This window comes from Ambystoma mexicanum, chromosome 2p, assembly GCF_040938575.1.
Source record: "Ambystoma mexicanum isolate Mex_15411 chromosome 2p, UKY_AmexF1_1, whole genome shotgun sequence".
Classification (NCBI taxonomy): domain Eukaryota; kingdom Metazoa; phylum Chordata; class Amphibia; order Caudata; family Ambystomatidae; genus Ambystoma; species Ambystoma mexicanum.
Window position 1 is genome coordinate 264418 of NC_090923.1, and position 22325 is coordinate 286742.

A 22325-nucleotide genomic window follows, 5' to 3' on the forward strand; every position below is an offset into this window, starting at 1 on the left:
AAAGGCAGACTGGTTCTCAGTAGTAGTGATGTGCACTAGTTAATTACTCACACAGTAGCTTATAAGACTTTGAATACTAGGGTGCCATCTATTGGGGACACAAAGTCTAGACGGCAGAGTAGTGGTTCTCTGATGATAACATAATCTGATGGAGGCAAATGCAGCAGGAACAGAGGAATTGATTTTTACGAAGACTATTTTAGTATCCAAGAATAGGAAAATGAAACACAGGGTGAACACAATTTAAGTGGGAACTTTAATGATCAGGGCCGTGCATATACATTCTACCATTTTATTTATTCAGAAATGACTAAAGTAGTTTGAAAGCGCCACATTTCCATAAACAAACGATAAAGGCAGGTGTTTGACACTAGGTCAGCAGTTTGACACCAATCGGGCACATGTTTGTCTATTTTGCAATCACAGATTACTGCCTTACATTTAGGCAAATGTATATTCACCCAAACACAGACTGATAGAAAGCAATAAGGCAAATTGTACGGTAGACTCCCCTCCTACTTTTTTTTTATACATATGCCCCATTGCCATGTACTGAAGATAATTTGCCAAAGGGATACCACTTTTGTTGCCTTTTATATATACCACTGGGTAGCGTTCAGGAGGGGGAAGACACACGGTTTCATTGTTGAGTGGGTGTAAATGGGCCTGTTACTTGCCAGTTTCCCATAACCCGGTCCAGAACCCCCTTTTTTGTGGACTCTGATTATTGCACCCTAGGTTGCATCTCAGCAGCCCCTGTACCCGCTGCACTGTGAGCAAGGATTGCTTTCATGACATCTCCAGTAACCAATGGGAATGCAGCCCCAACATTGTAAATATCCAAGAAGAGATCAGCACCATTTACTGATTACACACCAGTTGTTTGTGTCCTATATGGCATTGATCCTGGAATAAGATTTATGTACTTGTGAATAGTATGCATAGTTAGTCACCCCATGATGGGTGGGCCGCCAGTTGTCTGCCTCTCTGTCAGACAGTCCTAGATTATTTGTTGTGTGACAGACTATATGAGAAACTATGAGCATTCCGGTATGGGACCCAAGCAGTAGTTTTAGGAGAACCGATGCAATCAATTCCCTTTTTGGCTTCCCCTTCTTGCAACTTCAAGAAATACAATGTATGTACTTGCGTGCGTGTATGTGCGTGTGCACGCTGATAGGAAAGATTTCCATTTACATGTCATTTTCCCTCCAGTTGGGCCCCCCTCCCCCAACTTGTTGCTGTTGTCGGACCATCTTAGCCTGATTTTTGCCAGTGGAGCCCAGGCTTCTGCTGCACTGCGCTGAATTTTCGATCACTTTGTTATGTGGAAACTGACATGCCCTTGAAGACAGTCAGTACTGGGAGACTTTGTTTCCCTTAGTCTTTCACTTTGTTGCAAGTTCTCTGCAACATGTTTACCAGTGCAGAAAGTACCTTACAGTATAGTGCGCGGGGGTCTTCCTTTCGTTTCATTTTCTAAGGCCCTAGACACCCTCAAATGATTTATGTTGAACTACAGATGTGCCTTGGACAGAGCTGTTGACAACTGTTAATTTTCACATATGTTTAACCCTTTCTTTCGGTCCATATCGCGTTTACCACGTTTGGCCTTGGACAGTGGCTTGGCCCCAAAATAGCCATTCCACAAGATCCTTTGTTCTTTCCTTTGGCCATCTTGTCCCTTTGCCTTCCCCAGGTGGAGCTGACACGGGCCAGTGCTTATTTGGTCATGCATTCTCCCACGAAACTGCAACCTTTCGCAGGCTTCTGCATGCCTTGTGTTTGTGCTTCCAGGATGTGGGCTGGACTGTCTAGTTCCAATACACATCCTGGGTGCCAGAGAGTCTGGTGTGCTGGGAATGACTGGGACCACCGCAGTCCGTGATTGGTCCACGTCTGGCATGGCTGTATGTGAGCAGGTCTCTCATTGGGTCCTCTTCATTTTGGCACGAAGGAGATTCTGGATAATATAAGGGCCCAAACACCCACACCAGGTCAATCTCTTGAGTTCTCACTGAACCTAGGATAGGACCCATGCATCCTGAAGCTAAGAAGCTGAGTCAAGGAACCGCTGGTGACTCACTGGAAAGTTTGGCACCATGAGCCCGCTGTTGTCCCGCAGGACCCTTCTGCCTCTGATCGAACTAGGTGTGCAAAGGCGCTTCAACCCATTTGAATAGTGGGAACAACTATTCACAGCACCTCCACCTTTACCTGCAAGTGAGCCTTTTCGGAAGTGTCCCTGGGCCAACCAGTGAACTGACCAGCTTGCGCAGGATCTTTGCCCCGGACCTGCCACCGCCTCGAGTTAACTCTTGAGACTTTGGAGATTGCAAGTACTGGTCCAAGGCACTCTCTAGCCGTGTTTCGTACACCTAGGTGCCCTAGGTCTGGAATTAGGAGAGTATGCCTGAACCCGTGTACACATGGGCACCGTGTCGCCCAACTTCGTGGGTGCACTGCTGCTGTGCCTTCCTCTGCCTTGCGACGAGATGCAGTGACATTGAGTTGATCCCTTCACCAGGAGAGGAGAAATCGCCACTGTCTTCACTAGTGGGAAAAGGACCTTGGTAATGAGCTAGCGGCACTCCCAAATGACAAAAAACATATGAATATATTTTTTGACTTCCTTAATCTTGATAAATTACACTGATTTGTGTTTCTTCACACCAGTTGTGATTTATTCTTCAATCAATCTCTTTACTCAATTGTCGTTATTTTCAACTTTGCCTAGACAAGGGCCCATGCATTTCGTACATCACAGTCTTTCATCAGGGCCGGTTCCATCTTTATCAAGAAGCTCGAAATCATGATATTGAAAGAACCAAAGTAAAACTAAAATTAAAATAAATATTTCCATTTCGTCAGAATATTCAGTGTGTTCGCAACTCGCTATTCAAATAAATTCACATTATTCAATGCATTTACCCCAAATAACAAATGGATATTGAAACGATATGAAGCATATACATACGTATTGTGGCGTACCCATGTAGCGGTGCACCAAAAAGGAAAGTAAAAAAAGTCCTGTTAAATGCTGTACATATGGTAACTGACTCATAATTTGTTCTGTAGAGTGAATAATCTACCTACTGACCTACATACTTAGTAAGTGTAGCTTACGTTCTGTAAAGGAGACTCCGTCATCCACGGAGAAAAAATGTTCAGCTATGCTATCTTTGTGTTCGCTCGTCACTGTTAATAAGGGCTATTTAGATGACAGTATAAAGTGCATCTTACCCAAAAGTTTGGCATTATGTAGACTTCGTGCGGGGCACTGTACGAATTCTTCCTGCTGGCTGTGCCGATAATCGTGTGCACGTCCTAGGTGTAAATCAGCACTCGTTTAATACGTGTACATGCCTTATATTGTGAATAGAATAGTGTATAACTAACCAGAGTTCGAAATACTCAAATCGCATTCCTGCAGTGAAACACCAACACCACAGCAAAAAAGTCTGTAGTTGTCTGTTACTGTAAATGTAAACTCATGGTTACCATGGGGCTGGACCATGTGTTCAGGACAGCCATGTTGGGGTGGGAAAAGTGAAGTGAATATCCAACAAAATAGTGCATGTATGTTGACACATAGTTCGTATAGAACAAACTCATCAGAATATTGTCTAAATGCATAGGACAGTGTAAAAATATAATCATAATTGTGACCCCTTATACTAGGTCATGGCTGATCTGTATTATCTAGGGAGTGCAGCCCACACTGCTGGCTCATTAGCCAAGGCCCTTTTCTCCTATTTTGGAGTGCTGTTCACGGAGGCACCTTTTTTTACTGGGTTTGCACCCCACACAGACACAAATTCAACAAATAATTAAGGAATACATTGAAAAAATTGCTGTGCACACCCCCCACTCTTATAAATTACATCTGTGTATTTCTTTGAGTGGACGCACCCCTAACATGTCTTATGAGGAAATTGATCATCTTACAGAGAATAGAGCAACCACACTCGGCTTCACAGCTGACAAAGCAGATGCGATCCTAAGACTGATCAAGGAGACGACTATATCAAGCACAGCTACTACTAATCCGCAAAGCAAAATCAAGCACTTACAATACGCAATTCACAAAGCAATTAATAGGAAACTTAACTCAGCTACATTAGGAAGATATTACAAAGCTCAAAGGATTCCGAGAGGACTAAGGGTTCCGTTATGACCAACCCTTTGTAAAGAAAGCAAAGATTTTGTGGCCAGATGGGAGCAGATATTGAACAAATGTTCCCTGGACTTAACTCTATTGACTATTCAAGAATTATCTCACAACATAGCACAACTTGACAAAGAAATTGAAACATTGAGTTAAGAAATCACTGATTTGACAGATGCGGCTTCTTTCAGCGAAATATTGTTAGACATTAATACCAAATTAGAGGGATACACAGATCTAGAAGCCTGTAAGGTTAAGAAATTTAAGCGGGATACATATGAATATTTAAATAATCAGGTCTAGACATGGGCCGACAAGTGTCAGTTTCAAGGAGCTAGACCCAGTAAGACATCCACAGATAATAGCAGTTCCAAATCTGATACCACAGAACCAAGAGACAACACAACAACAGATAGTCAAACAGCAAGCACTTCAGGTGAGACAAGAAAAACCACTAATCAAAAAGGAAAAGGACGAGGAGGGGGCCAAGGAAAGAAATCAAGGAATGCAAACCAGATTCCAAACACAGCGGAATTAGTGGTTAACTTATCCAAAAGGAGACTGTCTAATCATGAAATTCAAAGACTTAAAAAAGGTCTGAAGTATGTGCCCACGTATAGAACCAGTAGGTTTAATACTCAAGACGAACTACACAAATTAATACGTAAGCTTAAGCTGAAGGTATTTTTTGTTGAACTTCCACCCTCTACAAATCTGAATCTGGCAGAGAATGAATACAACAGGGTCGCATATGGGGACACTTTTTAGAGACATGGGGTCTTCATAATGCCTGAGATCTTTTGAAGAATGACTCAGATCACTTTACTTGGTTCAGGTGTGTTTACCACTGTAATTCATGATATTTTTTTCTCTGCACCAATGATGAATTCGGCAATGGACTATAAACTGCTGAGAACCAGATGTAGTAACCACAAGATTCTACAGCTAAAATGTGTGGGGGTGTGGACTAATGCGTGTGATACTTTTTGTGAATCCAATTTACAGGTTATATACTGAAAACTTGGTGTTAATTATTCAACAACTTGAAGTTACTCTGCAACCCAATTATAACTTAATCGTCTATGAATGTGTCGCACTTCCAGGAGGGTTAGAGGCCCAGACCCCACCTCTAAACTTGAATCATAATGAAGAAAAACACCCTCCTGTATAGGAACGCGCCACACAAAGGAATTGCGTGATTCTGAACAAGTGTTTATTGTCACACTCAGTTCAAAATGCATGCTACATTGATAGCCCTGTATCGGTGACACGTGTTTCAGGGCTCTGTTCCAGAAATGAACAGTTTTATTTGCGCAGTCTGTAGATGCACGTAATAACTGGGTTAAATCCCCTGCATGTTTGTGGTTCTTCACGTCGTCATAGTAAGCTTACGTCGTTGTAGTAAGCTTACTACGACGACGTGAAGAACCACAAACATGCAGGGGATTTAACCCGAAACACGATTCATTGATCTAGGGTTATCACTGATGTGCATTTTGAACTGGGTGTGACAAACACTTGTTCAGAACGACGCAATTCCTTTGTGTGGCGCATTCATATACAGGAGGGTGTTTTTCTTCATTATGATTCAATTTACAGGTTAATGTAGCAAAAACGAGAATCATTTGGCATAAAGGCAATGTTGTGAAATTGAATGCAGATTTCCCGTCTGATTTTACCACCTTTAGCTATGGGAAAAAAACAGTGTACACTAATGATTCCTTTTGCTATTATGTGGGGAATGTAATTATGCAGTCTGTGGGTCGATCTGCAAATTCTGGTGTTCGGAAAAAACATTTGCATATCTATGATCATGTGATTAGAACCTTTAAGAACAATAGAGCCAGGGAGCTGCCTACCCAAACAAAAACCAGTTTTCCATTGTCTAAAAAATTGAAATTAAGGAAAAAGATTAACAGCAAATGGAAATACAATATCAAGGCTCAACGTGCTGCACTTTATCAGGCAGACAGTGAAAATATGATTTCCTCTTTGAAAGACAACACAGCTAAAACCTTTTGGGCTCTTATGAACAACCAAATTAACCAGGAACTGTGAGGCCCTTTCCTGCTCAATTTCTGAACTACAATGGGCTGGACATTTTGGGGATCTGTACAAACCAGCTCAGTGTCATTTGTTACTCCCAGAGGGTGTACGAGATGCCGTGTGGCTAATTAAGATCCAACAGGCGGATGTTGAAGCTCCGATTCAGAAGGTATCAGCATCTAGGGCGGCAGAACCGAATGGTCTTGCAAACGCCGTCTTTAAGCAAAATCATGGTCTCAGGGCAAAAATCGTGTATATACGCTTTAATGACATTGTTAGGACTCGCACAATTCCCCTCTCATGGCACATTTCCTTTGTTGTGCCCATCTAGAAGAAAGATGATCGGTCTTGTCCTAAAAACTATAGGCCAATCGCCCTTATAGATGCAGACTCCAAGCTATTCTCTGGAATTATCTTAAAGTATATCCAAGATTGGATTAAGTCTAACAGCATTTTGTCCAGATTTCAATTTGGCTTCATGAGAGGTGTGGGAACGGATGCTTGTGGTCTGCTCTTGAATGTTATGCAGGCAAAGGCGTGGAGAAAGGGCTCAGTACCAATCTATATCGCCTCCATCAATTTATCGATGGCGTTTGACAAGGTGGAGAGATGTGTGCTTTCGGGAAAATATTTTATTTTTTTACATTATTATATTTTACATTATTATATTTTATTTTTTTACATTTGTAAAGCGCCACACAGCCCAGAGGCATCGGGGCGCTGTTGCACGAAAATGACTTAGTTGCAGTGCAGGGAGGGGTAGATCGAGGGTGTTACAGCGAGATCCTGTCTACCAAAAGCCTAGAAAAAAGGACGTTTGCCTTTACAGAGGTTATACAGTTGACAGGGCCCAGGTGGGGTTTATACAAACAGCATAGTTTTTATCGATTAGGGATGCCTTTGGACCTCCTTTCTATATTAGTTCATTTACATGAGGGGTCAATGCTGCAGGTTAGGCAGAATAATCAGGGCGGTTTATCCCCTTTGATTGATGCCTCGAACGGCCTCCGACAAGGGTGCATATTCGCACACACCATCTTCAACCTCTGTTTCCGATGCCAAAGCTAAACTAGAAGAAGCTGCATTCGCTCCACCAATGGTGGAAGGAGTCAAAATATGTTGGACCGCATATGCAAATGACTGTTTGCTCTTCGACCATACTCCAATTGGTTTACAGCGTTTACTGAGTACATTTAGAGACTACACTGTTGCCAACTTTCTCACCATAAATGAAAAAAAGACAGTAATCATACGGTTGCACCCTAGGCCCTATGCAGTTTAGTAACTTTGCTGAAAATGTTGGGGGTCGAATGGTAGATTTGACTGAATTCGGTCACCACCATTAGTTCAAAGCCGAAGATACCGAACATGAAGAGCTGGGGTTGCGGGGGCGTCTCCCGTTCTCTATGTTTGGTATTTTTGGCTTCAGCAGTTGCTGGGGTGTCCCCTGCGTCCTCAGCATTGGTGGAAGGGGACCCAACAAAAACAAAGAAAACGGGACCCTGCAGCGTCAGATCCAACCCGCGTTGGATGGATCGGACGGTCCAGGATACAGGAGAGGCAGCCGATGGAGAAAAGGTAAGTTGGGGTGCGGGGGGTTTATGGGTGTACTGGCGGTTTGGGGGATATGGGTTTGTTTTTTTGTATCGAGGTAAAAAGGTAGTCGCAGCGAAAATGACAACCTTCAATTCCGCTGTGATTTTGTAGATCAGTCAAACAACAAAAACACCGAGGGATAATAGACTACTACACCACAAGAGTCCATTGCTAACGCTCTGTTGTAACTTTCATGATAGGACTGGTGGCGTATCTTTAAAATTCAACTGGGCCCCCACACATCTTCAGCAAGCCTGCCATGCACCCAGTGACACAACATAACAGTCACAAACTTACTTCCAATAGAACATACAAACAATGCATTATTTATCATTCATTCAGACACAAAAGACAACACACACATGCTTGCATACCCTCTCACTCATACACAAATGCACCCAGCACCTCCATTGACATGTATATGTACATATACAATAACACGTGGAAACAGTGGCGCAACGTCCATTGAGCAGACCAGACTTCATCACCCCTGACCCCTGAAATTTTGGGCTAAATTGACTTGACCTAGCTGAACTATGAAGCCATGGCCGAAAGGACCAGATTCACTGGAATGTCAGCAATTCCCTTGATATTTCCTTTCATTCAAAGGCAGCAGCCATTCGTTAATGCAGTGCAGTGGGTGACCAAGTATACTTGGTATCCATTTCTAAATGCCATATATCTCCAAACTTGGGCTCTGCACAGCACCTTATACGTGTACATGCTGAAAGATTTTTTTCTACAAGATTCTGACAGATCAAAATTAAGGTATGTTTTCCTGTGTTCAAATGGCTCCAAGCAGTGGACTACCAAGCGGGAGAGGCAGTGGAAGGGCAAGCTGACCCCCATGGCTCTTTTAAGAGCCAGAGTGGGACATTTGTCATTGGGACACCTCTCCCGTACGGCACCTCAAAGAGGGTGCCCAACAGGAAAGGTGTCTCGCTGGTAAGACAATGTGTGCTGAGCAATTCCTGCTCAGCACGCTCGTTCGCAATGGTAGAGGTGTCCCGCTGCCAGGACAATATCCCAAGGAAGTCCGGGCAGCAGAGGGTCCTCACGTTGGAGGATTAGAATGTGAGCCATAAGGCACTGGTGGGAGGGGGGGGTACTATAGCAGGGTCTTTTGTCCCTTTAGAAATGTGAATGGGAGGGAGTGATCAGAAGTGAGAAGGGTGCATAATGTTGCATACTTTATGAAATAATGACTATGGTTATACAACCCAAGGGGGATTTGTTTTGCTCACTTTAATCTACATGATGCTTTTGAGACTTTGCTTGCAGGACGGGAGAATAAAACTAAAGCCATACTCCCATTGCTCAACATATTTATGACAATGTATATAGCGTATGGTTAGTTTACTATGAAAGGCTAGTTTATTATGTAATGTGGTTTGCTTCCAAGGCATTGCTATAAATAATGAAAGCACATGAAATGTAAAGCAAAACCTTTTTATTAAGTGTATATGGTTTATTACAAATCTTTCACAATCTACAGTTTAATTTTAAAAGACCATACACAGCAGACAAAGCCAGCCGAATCAGATACAAACAGTAGTCAATTTACACTTTAACGCTAATCTAAAATAAACATTAAAGTTTTGTGCAGCAGAGTTTTAGTTGATTTTGCTTAGTTTACCAACTTTTGGTAGTCCTAGTTGTCATCGTTCTCGCTAGGGTGTGCTAACACTTTAAATAATTGTTAGAGGAATTTGGATTTCGCATAATTAAATCTCGTTGTTCCACAATCATATCAAATTCCACCATTTTATTGAGTCTAGGTCGCATAGATCTACGATGTTACACTTGAGATATATATTTCTTACATCTCTCAATTCTGTGCAGAATAATATCAGGTGACTTAGGGATTCTTTTTGTTTGCGGAATCTGCATTTTTTACATATTGGTTCTTTATTGTATCTCACCATAGTTGTTTTGTTATGTGAGATATTAAGGGGGTAATTCATAGAATTTAGCACACAAGTGGCGCACGCGGCTGGCGCACAGTGTGCGCGTGCTAGTGTCTGAGCCAGCCGCGTGCACTAAAATCAATTTCCGCGCACAGCGTATTCGTGGATTTTAGCTACCAAAACCAGCCGTAGCGCAGCGACCCTGCAGCAGCGCCAGCTACGCCCCCAAGAATGCCCCTAGCGCAGGGAAAAGCCATCAAAATCCCCAATCCAGCGCAAAGGACTGCGCTAACCCTGTACCAGTATACATGGCCGACACAGCACACGGCAAGCGGGGAACGCGTATTACTGGGGTTCGCGGGACGTTTTACACGCGACTGGCCCTGTGCGAGTGGAGTATGTGTATTACTGGGGTTCACGGGAAGTTTCACACGCGATTGGCCCTGTGCGAGTGGGGTAGATGTATTACTGGGGTTCGAAGGACGTTTCACACGCGAAGGGTCCTGTGCGAGTGGTGTATGTGTATTACTGGGGTTCGCAGGAAATTTTACACGCTAAGGGCTCTGTGCGAGTGGGGTACGTGTATTACTGGGGTGTGCGGGAAGTTTCACACGCGACTGGCCCTGTGCAAGTGGGGTACGTGTATTACTGGGGTTCGGATTCCGCTGTCAGAGCAAGTACGTGTATCTAGTGGAGTGCACGGGGAGTCCCACACGTGAATTGGCAATGTGGGTCCTCCCAGGTGTGCCCTCTACCCCATCCACGGCCCCTGCAGGCAACCCACAACACAGGGGACTACCCTGCACCCCTGGCCATGCCCCCCAGCCAGCACACATGTCACCTTCCACTAGTGATCACCAACTCATATCCCCCTGCACCCCCAATCAGTCAGGGGCACCTGCCAGCAGGCCCCCACTCATGTCCCCCTGCACCCCCACCCCCCAGCAGTGAAGGGCACCTGCCAGCAGGCCCCCACTCATGTCCCCCTGCACCCCCACCCCCCCATCAGTCAGGGGCACCTGCCAGCAGGCCCCCACTCATGTCCCCCCACCCATTCAGCAGTGACATGCCCATCTCATGACACAAACCAAAAGTCAACTATGTACATCAATACATGTCCGTCTCACACACACACACACACACACACACACACACACAGGTTGCCATTTGTATTTATTTATAAAGCACAGCCAGGCACGGGGGCATAAGGGCGCGTAAGTTAGATCCGGTTACAGTTACAATTAAAACAGTCAACAATGGTTACGTTACAGGTAGGTACAAACATAGTACTGAGTAGCATTGAGTAAAGCCACATGTCAACATGCATGAACCCAATGAGTGAATCCCACACATTGAAGTAAAAGATCAAAATGTATTAACTTAAAAAACAATTGAAAGTACTAAAAGCATAAAATAATGGCAAACATGAAATTAAATGCATGTCCAAATTAAAAAAAAAAAATCCTCAAAAAGATCCAAGTCCAAAAGAAAAATGGCCAAACCTCTCTGTCCACCAAACCAAATCCAAATGAAACGCAAAAAGGCAAATCCGTTGATCCATGGTGAAATGAAATTAAAATGTCCAAATAAATCCAACGTCCAACTATGTACAATACAATTTTCAAGGGTCCATGAGCCCAACGAAACAAATGAAACCTATCTAATAACCTACCTAACAAGAAAAACTATTTACAAAAGTGTGGGGCATAGTCCAAAAGCCCCAAAATAAAAAAAATAAAAGGAAACCTAACACTATAAACTATTTACAATGGCGACGGGCAAGTCCTGCGGCTCACTCATTGATGTTTTCGGCCAGGGCATCATCGAACTCCATGTCTATTTGCTGGAGGCGGGCCTCTGTCCTGGCCCCAAGGTCTCGCCTCGAGGCACTCTGCCCGCCTCAACGCCCGACGCATGGAGAATTCCGCCCTGACCATGGTGAGCCATGCCTCTTCCGCCCGCCGCCGCTCTGCACCTATACGCTGGCCCAACCGCAGCCACACGGAAGACACACCCATTCCAGGGTCCTCCTGCCCTCTGGCCGATGCCTGCCCCTCAGATGTTGATGGCCCCGAGCCATCATTGCTCCCACCTAGAGCCTGCTCCTGCTGCTGCTGTCCATGTGCCCTGTCCGATGGTGCCTGCACATCCTCCATCTGCTGGTGTCCACCCCTGCTGGACCGCCAACTCCCGACTGTGGCAGGGATGGGATCTCCACCAAACTGGCTGTGTTGTTCAGGCCAGGTCCACAGCGGGCCCTGTTGGAATCTGGGCCGGAAGACGGCAGGGAGAACGACTGGCACATAGTCTCCACAGAGGAGAGGTCCGCCAGAGTGCGCATCACATGTAGGAACCCACCAACCAGGGCCCCTCCCAACAGTTCCACGTCGCAACGCTGCTCTTCGTGATGGCGGGCGTTCTCTGCCCAGGAAGAACGCACGTCATCACGAATGTCACGTGGGCGCAACGCGACACCAATCAGGACGGCGCCCATACGTTCATGGGACCCCTCGTCCGCAGGTAGTGGAGAGGCAGATGACATGGCACTCTCCCCTTTCTGCAGATGGGCCTGGGACGGGGCCTCCCTGCTGGTGCATGGTGGTGCAGTCACAGGGTCAAGGACAGGGACATGCACAGGCCCCTCCGCGGTGACCTGTGCTGCCTCCTGACCCTGGACTGCAACACTTGCACCAGTGGTACTACACCCACCAGCCCCAATGTGCGGCTCAGTTGCGGGCTCCTCTTCCTCTGTGGAGACCACCAACCTGGATGTCTCGTACCGTCTTCCGCCATTGCAAGCCCCTGGGGCTCACCCGGCCCTTCCGCCACAGCCATAGTGGCAGACGCGGCACCAGCCCCCTCGCTCCCAGATGATGGCAAGTCCTGGTAGGGTGGCTGTGCCTTGCGTCGCCGCCCAGTGGGGGCATCCCCGCCGCTTGGCTCCACAGCGCCTTCTCCTCCCTCTTCTTCACTTGACGCTGCGTAGAGGGAGACATAGAACACAAGCATCAGGGTACAGTACAATATTCCCCTAGACAGGAAGCAATAACACATGAGTGGCAGTGTCTAACGTCACTTCCATCCTGTCCCTCCAAAACACATGGGTGAATGCCCGCAAAACACATACATAAACAGGCATTGTGCCTGCAATCAGCATCCATGTACAAGGGCCTCTATTAATCAAAATGTTGCCTTCAAACTTACATGCATCCTGGCTCACACTGATCCCATGCACACACATCACCGGAGGGTCATGCATCATGCCTTGTACACCACAGACACAGTGGATAGACACAGTGCATACAACGGTGACCGCACTGCATGAGTGAATCTACACATCATCACGGACATGTGTCATGAATCCATGGCGTATCGAAGTCACAGACACTTCTCACACACACACACACACACACACACACACACATGTGCACCATACATGTACATGACATCAGCACCCATCCCTCACACCCCCACCATGTGCAAGAACACACTGGAATGCTTTCATGTGTGCATTTGCCATACAGCTTCCCACGCAGCAGTGGAACTCATGCACCAACCATGTGGTTCGCACATTACTGGTCTCACATGCATGACCATGATGTCCCTGCACACATACATCCATACATGGCCCATGTCACACATACAGGCAAGTATCAGACTACCAGCACACTGCAACATGCCCTGTCTCACACACCAATGCTTGGCCACTTACCGCTCAACTCCAGACGGGTCTTACTCCGAAGGATCTGGGCGTGGAGCGCTGGGCATACGTGTTCCAGGACCCTCGTCTGGATGTCACTCATGCTGACCCGGCCCCCCTCCACGAGGCACCGGGCCTTGTGTAGGGTCCTGGACCTGAAGTAGTCCTAGCGCTTCTTGACGTGCTTGATGTCACGGGTTGCCACCCCCTCGTGTTGATGGCAACCACTACATCATCACAGATCCTCTACCATCCTTGCTTGTTGGCGCGTGATATTCCGAAGAGGGCATCATAATGCCCCAGGGCATGCTCCACCAGGACACCAACTTCCTTCACACTGAAGCTGGTGGCCCTCTGCCTCTCTGACCGGGGGTCACCAGTGGTCTCAGATGGTGTTTGCCCCGACATGGCGACCCCCGAGGCAGGCGTGGGTGGGCAACTGGGTCCTGGGGCTGTGGAGCGATGGTATCCCAGTCGGGAGTCTTCTGTTCCAGCAGGGGTGGACAGAGCAACTGGAACCCTGGTTGACGTGCAGGCACCAAATAGAAGGGCACGTGGGCAGCAGGCAGTCAGGCAGCAGCAGAGGGCAGGTGGGAGCATGCTCGGGGCTCTGGGGGGCAGTAATTCGGCCTTCTGGGCAGGAGCGTGGTCTTCCGTGTGTTTTCGCGTGGCCAGCTTGATACGGAGTGATTTGGCACGTGAAAAAATTGCATGTCAGTGTGTAATTGGAGGAAAGGCCCTTAGCGTGTAAGCGCGTCAGCACATGTACGCATTTTCATTGGACCAAAGGCCCTTAGTGCGTAAGCGCTTCTCTGATGTTACGTGCACAGGCGTTTCCCTCGTGACGTGGGCATAGTGGTTCAGCGCACGTGAAAAACTGCATGTCCGTGGGTGAATGCGTGGAATCCGAGGAAAGGGCCTACGCATAAGTGACGTGACGCGCTTGGGCATTTCCCTCAGCACGGGTTAAAGGTGAGCGGGGCCAGCAGTTCGATGTACGTGCCTTTCGTTGAGACCGACGTGTGTAGCTGCTTCGTGATGTTTCGCGCGCCATCACATCTTCACAGCGATCGAGGACGTATCTCTTCTTTTGGCGGGGGTATTGGCTACGCGTGTTTTTCATTATCACGCTAGTCAGACGGTGAGTCGCGCACACTATTTTTCACACTGCGGGTGCCCCTGTGTATCGCACCCGTTTCCAAAGGTCATAGTAGCCTGCGTGTCCCACGCGTATGCATTTTTTGTGTTACTTGGTGCCATCGCGTACTGTGGGAGGTTGATTCCACATGCATAGGCTGCAGGGTTGCGTGCACTGTTTTACTGCAGTTTTGGGGTGCCTGAGCGTAGCGTGACCCATCACTACATCTCTGACTGGGGTCACATACAGCCTTGCAGGTGCAGGGGGGGCTGTTAACATCTTGCATCCCACCCCCTTCACCCCAATTGCCCAGGTCAATTGTGGTGTACACCTCCCATTGGCACTACTCCATCTGTGCCGGCACTACTCCATCTGTGCCGGCACTACTCCATCTGTGCCGGCACTACTCCATCTGTGCCGGCACTACTCCATCTGTGCCGGCACTACTCCATCTGTGCCGGCACTACTCCATCTGTGCCATGGTTGGGAGGCCACCAAAGGTGAGGGGCGCCCCAGCTGGGCGTACTCCTCGTGGCAGGCGTGGTCAGGGATGTGGCCAGGGTGACCAGGGAGTAGGGGGACTCCAGGGTGGCCGCAGAGGGGTGTTAGGGAGAATTCTCTGTTTAGGCTGAATTTCCTAACCTAGTGAGTCCCCCAGCAGCTTTGCTGGATTTCTGGAGTTTGTCTTTTTTTCATCCTGCCAAGAGTGAGACTCTTTTCCTCCCACTCTTGGACACGATTGTGGTATTTCTTTGAATGTTAATGTGTTCTATGGGGTCTTTTACTCCATAGGGTCTCATGTGTTTTGCTATGTGTGTTACACCACACCCTCCGTGCCGTAACACTGGGGTGTCCTAGGTGACCCCCACCATAGACTCCATACCCTGGGACTGACTACTGTCTCCCAGGGCATGTAAAGTCAACATTGGCTTTACTAGACCTAAATTTACTAACAGAACCAGTACAAACCATCCTATTGTGGATGTACTGGTAGGGGTAATTCGATTACCCCTGGGTCTGTTGTTCGAGGGGGTACTGTCCCCCCTCGTCGGGTTTTGGCTGGTGGCAGTGGATACTACTTTTTATATTCGACCGCGAATATATCCCTATGGGATTTTCCCATTGTTCGGGGCTAATACTTGTTCTATGTAGCCTCGGTCATACCGCCGGTTTATTAAATTAATATAAATTCACCGGTTGGTATTTTCTGCCAGAACTCGGTTTTTAAAATGGTGTATGTGTTCGCCTCTGTAACTCCAAACCAAAGGTTGCGCCCTTTGTTCCACTTTTGGCGGGCTTCTACACACAATGGTGCCATTCTGTCTGGGTGCCACAGGGGGGGTGGGAGGGGATTTAGGCACCCTGGACTGAGTTGCCTTGCCAACTCAAGTCGCACTCTGGTGTGATTGGCCCAAGTGGTGATCCGCCCCGCTCACCACTTAGCGTGTGTTGATTGACAGCTAGGCTGAATGAATGGGGGTTTTCTGCATAAAAGCAGGGCTTTGGGGACTGGAACTTCAGAAGTCGCCACAGAACCTAAGAATCCGACGAGGGTAAAGCTGAGCCGACCTGCAACGACGACACCTCCGGTGGAGCCCTGCTGAACCGACTCACCACTTCCCAACGACAGAGGAGATCTCCCTGCTGGAAAGTCTTCTTCCCCTGACTGGTGGGAACAACCAGTCCCTTGCTTTTTCTTCGCTTCCAGGACGTCAAATGGTCAAATTGTCTGTGCCGAGCACCCCGGCAACCGGATAGCCACTAACCACTGTACCGCCACCAAAAGGTGGTGCCTTGTGACTCAGCACTCCGCGGCTGGTCTCTTCCCTGGTGGTGCAACGATCTTCAACTTTCCTCTACGACGAGATCATTTCTTCTTCTGGCAAAGCCCCGACTTGCATCCACCACCAGGAACAACTGCCCCCACCGGAGCTGTCTCTTCACTCTCAAGGTACTGTGTCCGCCTGGCTTCCCTTGAAACGGTTAGCGTGAGGGGTCTTAAATCCTTACCTTCAACTTCAGCTCCCAACCCATTTCAAGATACATCCTGTATTCCATGTGCCCCCCCCTGAAGCCTGTTCTCCCGTCCTCTGTCTACCCCCACCCCATTGTCACTAATCTTCCTGCAGTTGGTACCCAAGAAGAATATGAGGTTCATCATATAGTTGATTCCGGGTTATATTGATGACAACTACAGCTGGAAGGGCTATAATAACAGTCCGTACACATGCTATGGGGTGGAAGATAGATCCTGGATCCCTGTTAAGGACGTGACCGCACCAAGCCTTGTGGCCACGTACTAATGTGGACAGTCGTCCTTTCTGGACACGTACCAGCTGGAGACTGGGAGGCCGTTACAGTGATTCCCGACAATAGCATCAGGAGTTAAAAAAGGGGGGGACGCTGTGTGATGCAGTAGGGTCCTTTTTTTCTAACCCGCTGTTCAGCGCATCACCGGTATGCATCAGAGAGCGACTCTCTTGCTCAGTTCACTATAAAGACTGTTCCCTTCCTCAGCATCATGCTCTTGCAATGGTCTTACTTCCCTGGGAGAACAACACCTCCAACCTGCTAATCCTGACTCATAGGTATAAACGTGCTAGGTATTTAGGATCCTATTAATTTGGTCTTAGTACGGTTTCTACTTCTCGATGGTGTATTTCAAGCAATCTTAGATTTACTGGCGAGGTTGCACAGATAGCAGGTACCTACTTTTCTGTTACGTAAGGGGATACCTGTTGTCATACAATTTTCACTCTATTAATCCCTGTTTTTGTTCTCATCCGCTTTAGTTTCCTATTCCACATTGAATTCAAGGGAATGGGGCGTGTCACATAGCAACTCCTGTCTACGGGGAGGGAGGGAGGGTCCACTGGGGGTGACCTTAAGGGTCCTGGAAGATTCTTCCCTGTGCATTGGGGCTGTGCTGTCTCCAGAACTCCTGAGAATATTCTCACCTGCCTCGATCGTCCAGGTACCTGACATTAGGCCTGTAAACCAGCCTCATACCTGCTATTATTGGAATAGGTCCTATGCCTGTACCTGGGTAGATGTCCTACAGCTATACTACAGTCCGTACACATGCCTTGCACCTGCTATTATTAGGCTGGGTCCTGTGCCTATGCTAGAACACAAATGCCTGCACTGCGGAATGCCAATGGTGTCCAGCACAGATGAGGGAGTCAGGGGACTTCCATGCAGCTGGTTGTGATTGCTGCAGGTCAGCTTATTAAGGAGCAGGTATTAACAGGTGTGAAGAGGTCCGGGGAAAAGAGATTCTCGGATTTCTACATTTCCTTTGATTGGATCGAAAGACAAATGTGGCTGCATAGGACCCCAAAATAGGTCGAAGAGGGTTACAACATGACTTTTTAAAAACTGTTCATGGATAGCCTCATCCAAACGCTCTGTGGCGGTGCTGGGATGGCTCGCTATCCATCTTTGCTCCACGCAACATGTGGCCATTTGCAAAAGATTTTCCAGGGCCAATTTTGGTTCCTAGTCTACCCCTGGGAACAAGCGGAGGGAAAAAAAAGTAACGAGAGGGAACGGGTACACAGGTCAGTAGACGGAAGCAGAGAGGCATACATAGATTACATTAGTTATTTATGTTTTGTAGCCTTTTCTCCTTACCTTTTGCTGAACATGACCAAACACCTAATGTATTCCTGTCTGGAGAAAGAAAAGATTTTATGATTAATAAGAGTTACATAAATGAAACTCTCCACACATTCATCACATTTAATTGAAAAGAGGTCGCTGCCGATTCACCCCGTCTCTTGCTCCGAACCTCCCGCCAAGACCGGCCTACATTTCAGAATAAACCCCGAGATTCCTGCAGCCCGCGATGTGCGCACACGTTGCAGCACCTGTGGGTACCATAAACTCTGCCCTCATCACTACCCTAGCTAGAAAGTGGGAGATTATATATAAATAATTACATACACACAATGAAATAATGCAGCAACAGTAATTTAAACACACTGTTGTAGCTTTTTCCTCCTAGCTCTTGAATGCCGGAATCTAAGTTCCAGAGTGCAAAGCAATGCCAGTTAAAAAATGACCCTTATATTTTGCAGATGTGCTCTCAACACGTAGAGCTCCATTACAAAGGATATAGTGATGCCCATGTCTGCTTCGCTATCCCAGGCATCCTGATTGCTTACAGGTAGTGTGAAGAAAAAGTTACATTCTGCATAAATGCAAACCCTCCTTTGTGGGGTTCAAAACATGAACGAATAAAAGGTATTGAAGGACAGTTTAAATGCTTTTGCCTTGAAATAAGGCACAGACTTGGGCATACATCAATTATGATGCAAAATAGCCAATGGCGCCCCAAGTTCTTATCTATGGCCATAAACAACGCTGTTAAATGTTTAAAGGTCCCCGTGGGAGACCTGTGAACTTTGCTGCCCTTCCACAGACATCTTCTAATCACTGTCAAAGGAAGACAGCCACGCATTGCATTACAACCTTGAAAACCCTGAGGCTCCGGGCAAAGCCGAAAGCTAGGCAGCACCCCCCCCCACCAGCATCACCGGCCCCCATCCCATGCACAAGTGAAAGGCTTAATGTAAGGCTAGGCAGACCCCTCCCCGCCCCACCAGCATCACCCCCCCTCCATCCCATGCACAGCTGAAAGGCTTAATGTAAGGCTAGGCAGCCCCCTCCCCACCCCACCAGCATCACCCCACCCCCCCTCCATGCCATGCACAGGAGAAAGGCTTAATGGAAGGTTAGGCAGCCCCCTCCCGACCCCCACTAGCATAATCCGCCCTCCATCCCATGCACAGGAGAAAGGCTTAATGGAAGGGTAGGCAGCCGCCCCCCCCCCCCCATCAGCCCCCCCCATCCTATACACAGCAGACAGGGAGGGTGTCCCGGGAACGCGACCCCCACCGCTCAGAGCCTCCCAGAGTGACTGAGGATGGCTGAGCTGTCAGTCCTGCTTTGTGGCACCTACCACACTACCACCCTCTTACCACACACAGCCCCACATGTGGCAACCCCCCCTCCACAGAACGCGCCCCGTCTCCTTGCCCTTCTTTGGTGAGGCTCCACTTCAGGCTCCTGTCGCCAAAGAGGCATTCTTGCTCTGGGTCCATTCGGCGTGTGCCTCCTCCACTTGCAGCCCTTCCATGCCCACTTCCATCTGGCGGGTGTAGAAGGCACCTGAGCAGCCCGTCGGAGCTGGAATGGGTCATAGACGTTTCTACAGATAACGATTTAATTGGTTCCTCAATGCCCGAGTTGTCATCGAGGTGAATGTTCACCCTGCCAGTGAGGCCCACCACTGGTGGAGGGCATACTGGGAGTGTCCAGGCCATTACTTTATAACTAATCCACCCGAGGACGTGCTGCTTTCATCATCTTGGGGATGGATGATGATAAACTACCACTTGTGTGGGTCAGCACAGCGCAGGGTGTGGAGATCCTCGAGAGCAGCCGATTGCAAAACGACCCGAAGGTGAGGGAAGCACCAGGGCTACACAATGTACGCGAAGTTTGCCGCTCTACCCCTGGAACTTACAGCACTGGCACCGCCTTGGGCCCCAAAGAGCCCCACAGCAGCAATAGAAAACGTGGACATAGATGATCAGGCTAACTTGTGTGTTGGTAAAGTTGCAAGCCCCACCTCCATAGACAGACTCAAATAGGAATGGGGCGGCTGAATATGCACCCACTATACCCACCCACCTGGTTTGGCCGATGTGCATATTTTGCAAGCGGGGGGCACCTGGGGCGAGCTGCAAGGGGGGGGCACCTGGGGCGAGTGGGGGCAGATGTAGAGCTGCAAGGGGGGGGGGGGCACCTGGGGCGAGTGGGTGCAGATGTAGAGCTGCAAGGGGGGGGCACCTGGGGCGAGTGGGTGCAGATGTAGAGCTGCAAGGGGGGGGCACCTGGGGCAAGTGGGTGCAGATGTAGAGCTGCAAGGGGGGGGCACCTGGGGCAAGTGGGTGCAGATGTAGAGCTGCAAGGGGGGGGGCACCTGGGGCGAGTGGGTGCAGATGTACAGCTGCAAGGGGGGGCACCTGGGGCGAGTGGGTGCAGATGTAGAGCTGCAAGGGGGGCACCTGTGACGAGTGGGTGCAGATGTAGAGCTGCAAGGGGGGGGGCACATGTGGCGAGTGGGTGCAGATGTAGAGCTGCAAGGGGGGGCACCTGGGGCGAGTGGGTGCAGATGTAGAGCTGCAAGGGGGGGGGCACCTGTGGCGAGTGGGTGCAGATGTAGAGCTGCAAGGGGGGGGCACCTGTTGCGAGTGGGTGCAGATGTACAGCTGCAAGGGGGGGCACCTGTGGCGAGTGGGTGCAGATGTACAGCTGCAAGGGGGGGGCACCTGGGGCGAGTGGGGGCAGATGTAGAGCTGCAAGGGGGGGGCACCTGGGGCGATGTACAGCTGCAAGGGGGGGACCTGTGGCGAGTGGGTGCAGATGTAGAGCTGCAAGGGGGGGGCACCTGTGGCGAGTGGGTGCAGATGTAGAGCTGCAAGGGGGGGGCACCTGTGGCGAGTGGGTGCAGATGTAGAGCTGCAAGGGGGGGCACCTGTGGCGAGTGGGTGCAGATGTAGAGCTGCAAGGGGGGGGCACCTGTGGCGAGTGGGTGCAGATGTAGAGCTGCAAGGGGGGGCACCTGTGGCGAGTGGGTGCAGATGTAGAGCTGCAAGGGGGGGGCACCTGTGGCGAGTGGGTGCAGATGTACAGCTGCAAGGGGGGGACCTGTGGAGAGTGGGTGCAGATGTAAATCTGCAAGGGGGGGCACCTGGGGCGATGTAGAGCTGCAAGGGGGGGCACCTGGGGCGAGTGGGTGCAGATGTAGAGCTGCAAGGGGGGCACCTGTGGAGAGTGGGTGCAGATGTAAAGCTGCAAGGGGGGGCACCTGGGGCGATATACAGCTGCAAGGGGGGCACCTGTGGCGAGTGGGTGCAGATGTAGAGCTGCAAGGGGGGGGGGGACCTGTGGCGAGTGGGTGCAGATGTAGAGCTGCAAGGGGGGGGCACCTGTGGCGAGTGGGTGCAGATGTAGAGCTGCAAGGGGGGGGCACCTGTGGCAAGTGGGTGCAGATGTAGAGCTGCAAGGGGGGGGCACCTGTGGCGAGTGGGTGCAGATGTAGAGTTGCAAGTGGGGGGGGGCACCTGTGGCGAGTGGGTGCAGATGTACAGCTGCAAGGGGGGGGCACCTGTGGCGAGTGGGTGCAGATGTAGAGCTGCAAGGGGGGGGCACCTGTGGAGAGTGGGTGTAGTTTAGTCTTGGCCTAGCTTAAGAGGTCCTGCTCGATGCTCATGGAACGGGGGGGCTTCCATTGGGGGCTCCCCCATGACCCTCTGCGAGTGTAGCCCCCCGCCCCCCATCATGTTCTGACTCACGCCCCTGTGGCATTGGCTCACGGGCCTGGAGACCAGGGAGAGGGGCCCCCCACAAGGCCCCCCCTCTGAGGCCTGGGGCCATGAGTTGGGCTCTGGATTCAGGCGCGCGGGGGGTGAGGAGTTTGGGGGGCTGGCTGCGTGTACTCACCTCGGTCCCCGGAAGTGCTGCCTTCTCCTCCTCCGCAGACTCGGGGCTCCTCCTCGCCGCCGCTGCTGCTGCTGCTGCTTCCCGCCTTCCCAGATCCAGGGGGTTCAGGGGGTTCAGGCTCGCAGAGGCGCTGCACATCCGCCCCATCTCCTCCAGCCCTGAGAACGCTCCCGTGCACCACAACCCGGAAGTCTGTCTCCTGCGCATGCTCAGTACTCAGCAAGCCTCTGCGCATGCTCCTAACCCCGAAGCGTCTCT

The 22325-nt window shown here is 49.4% G+C and overlaps 1 pseudogene; it reads right to left on the minus strand.

Annotated features, from left to right (window-relative positions):
- The window catches only part of LOC138566114 (zinc finger protein 585A pseudogene), a 178732-nt pseudogene extending 156429 nt beyond the window's left edge, over nucleotides 1-22303 (minus strand).
- Nucleotides 22304-22325: the final 22 nt, after the last annotated feature.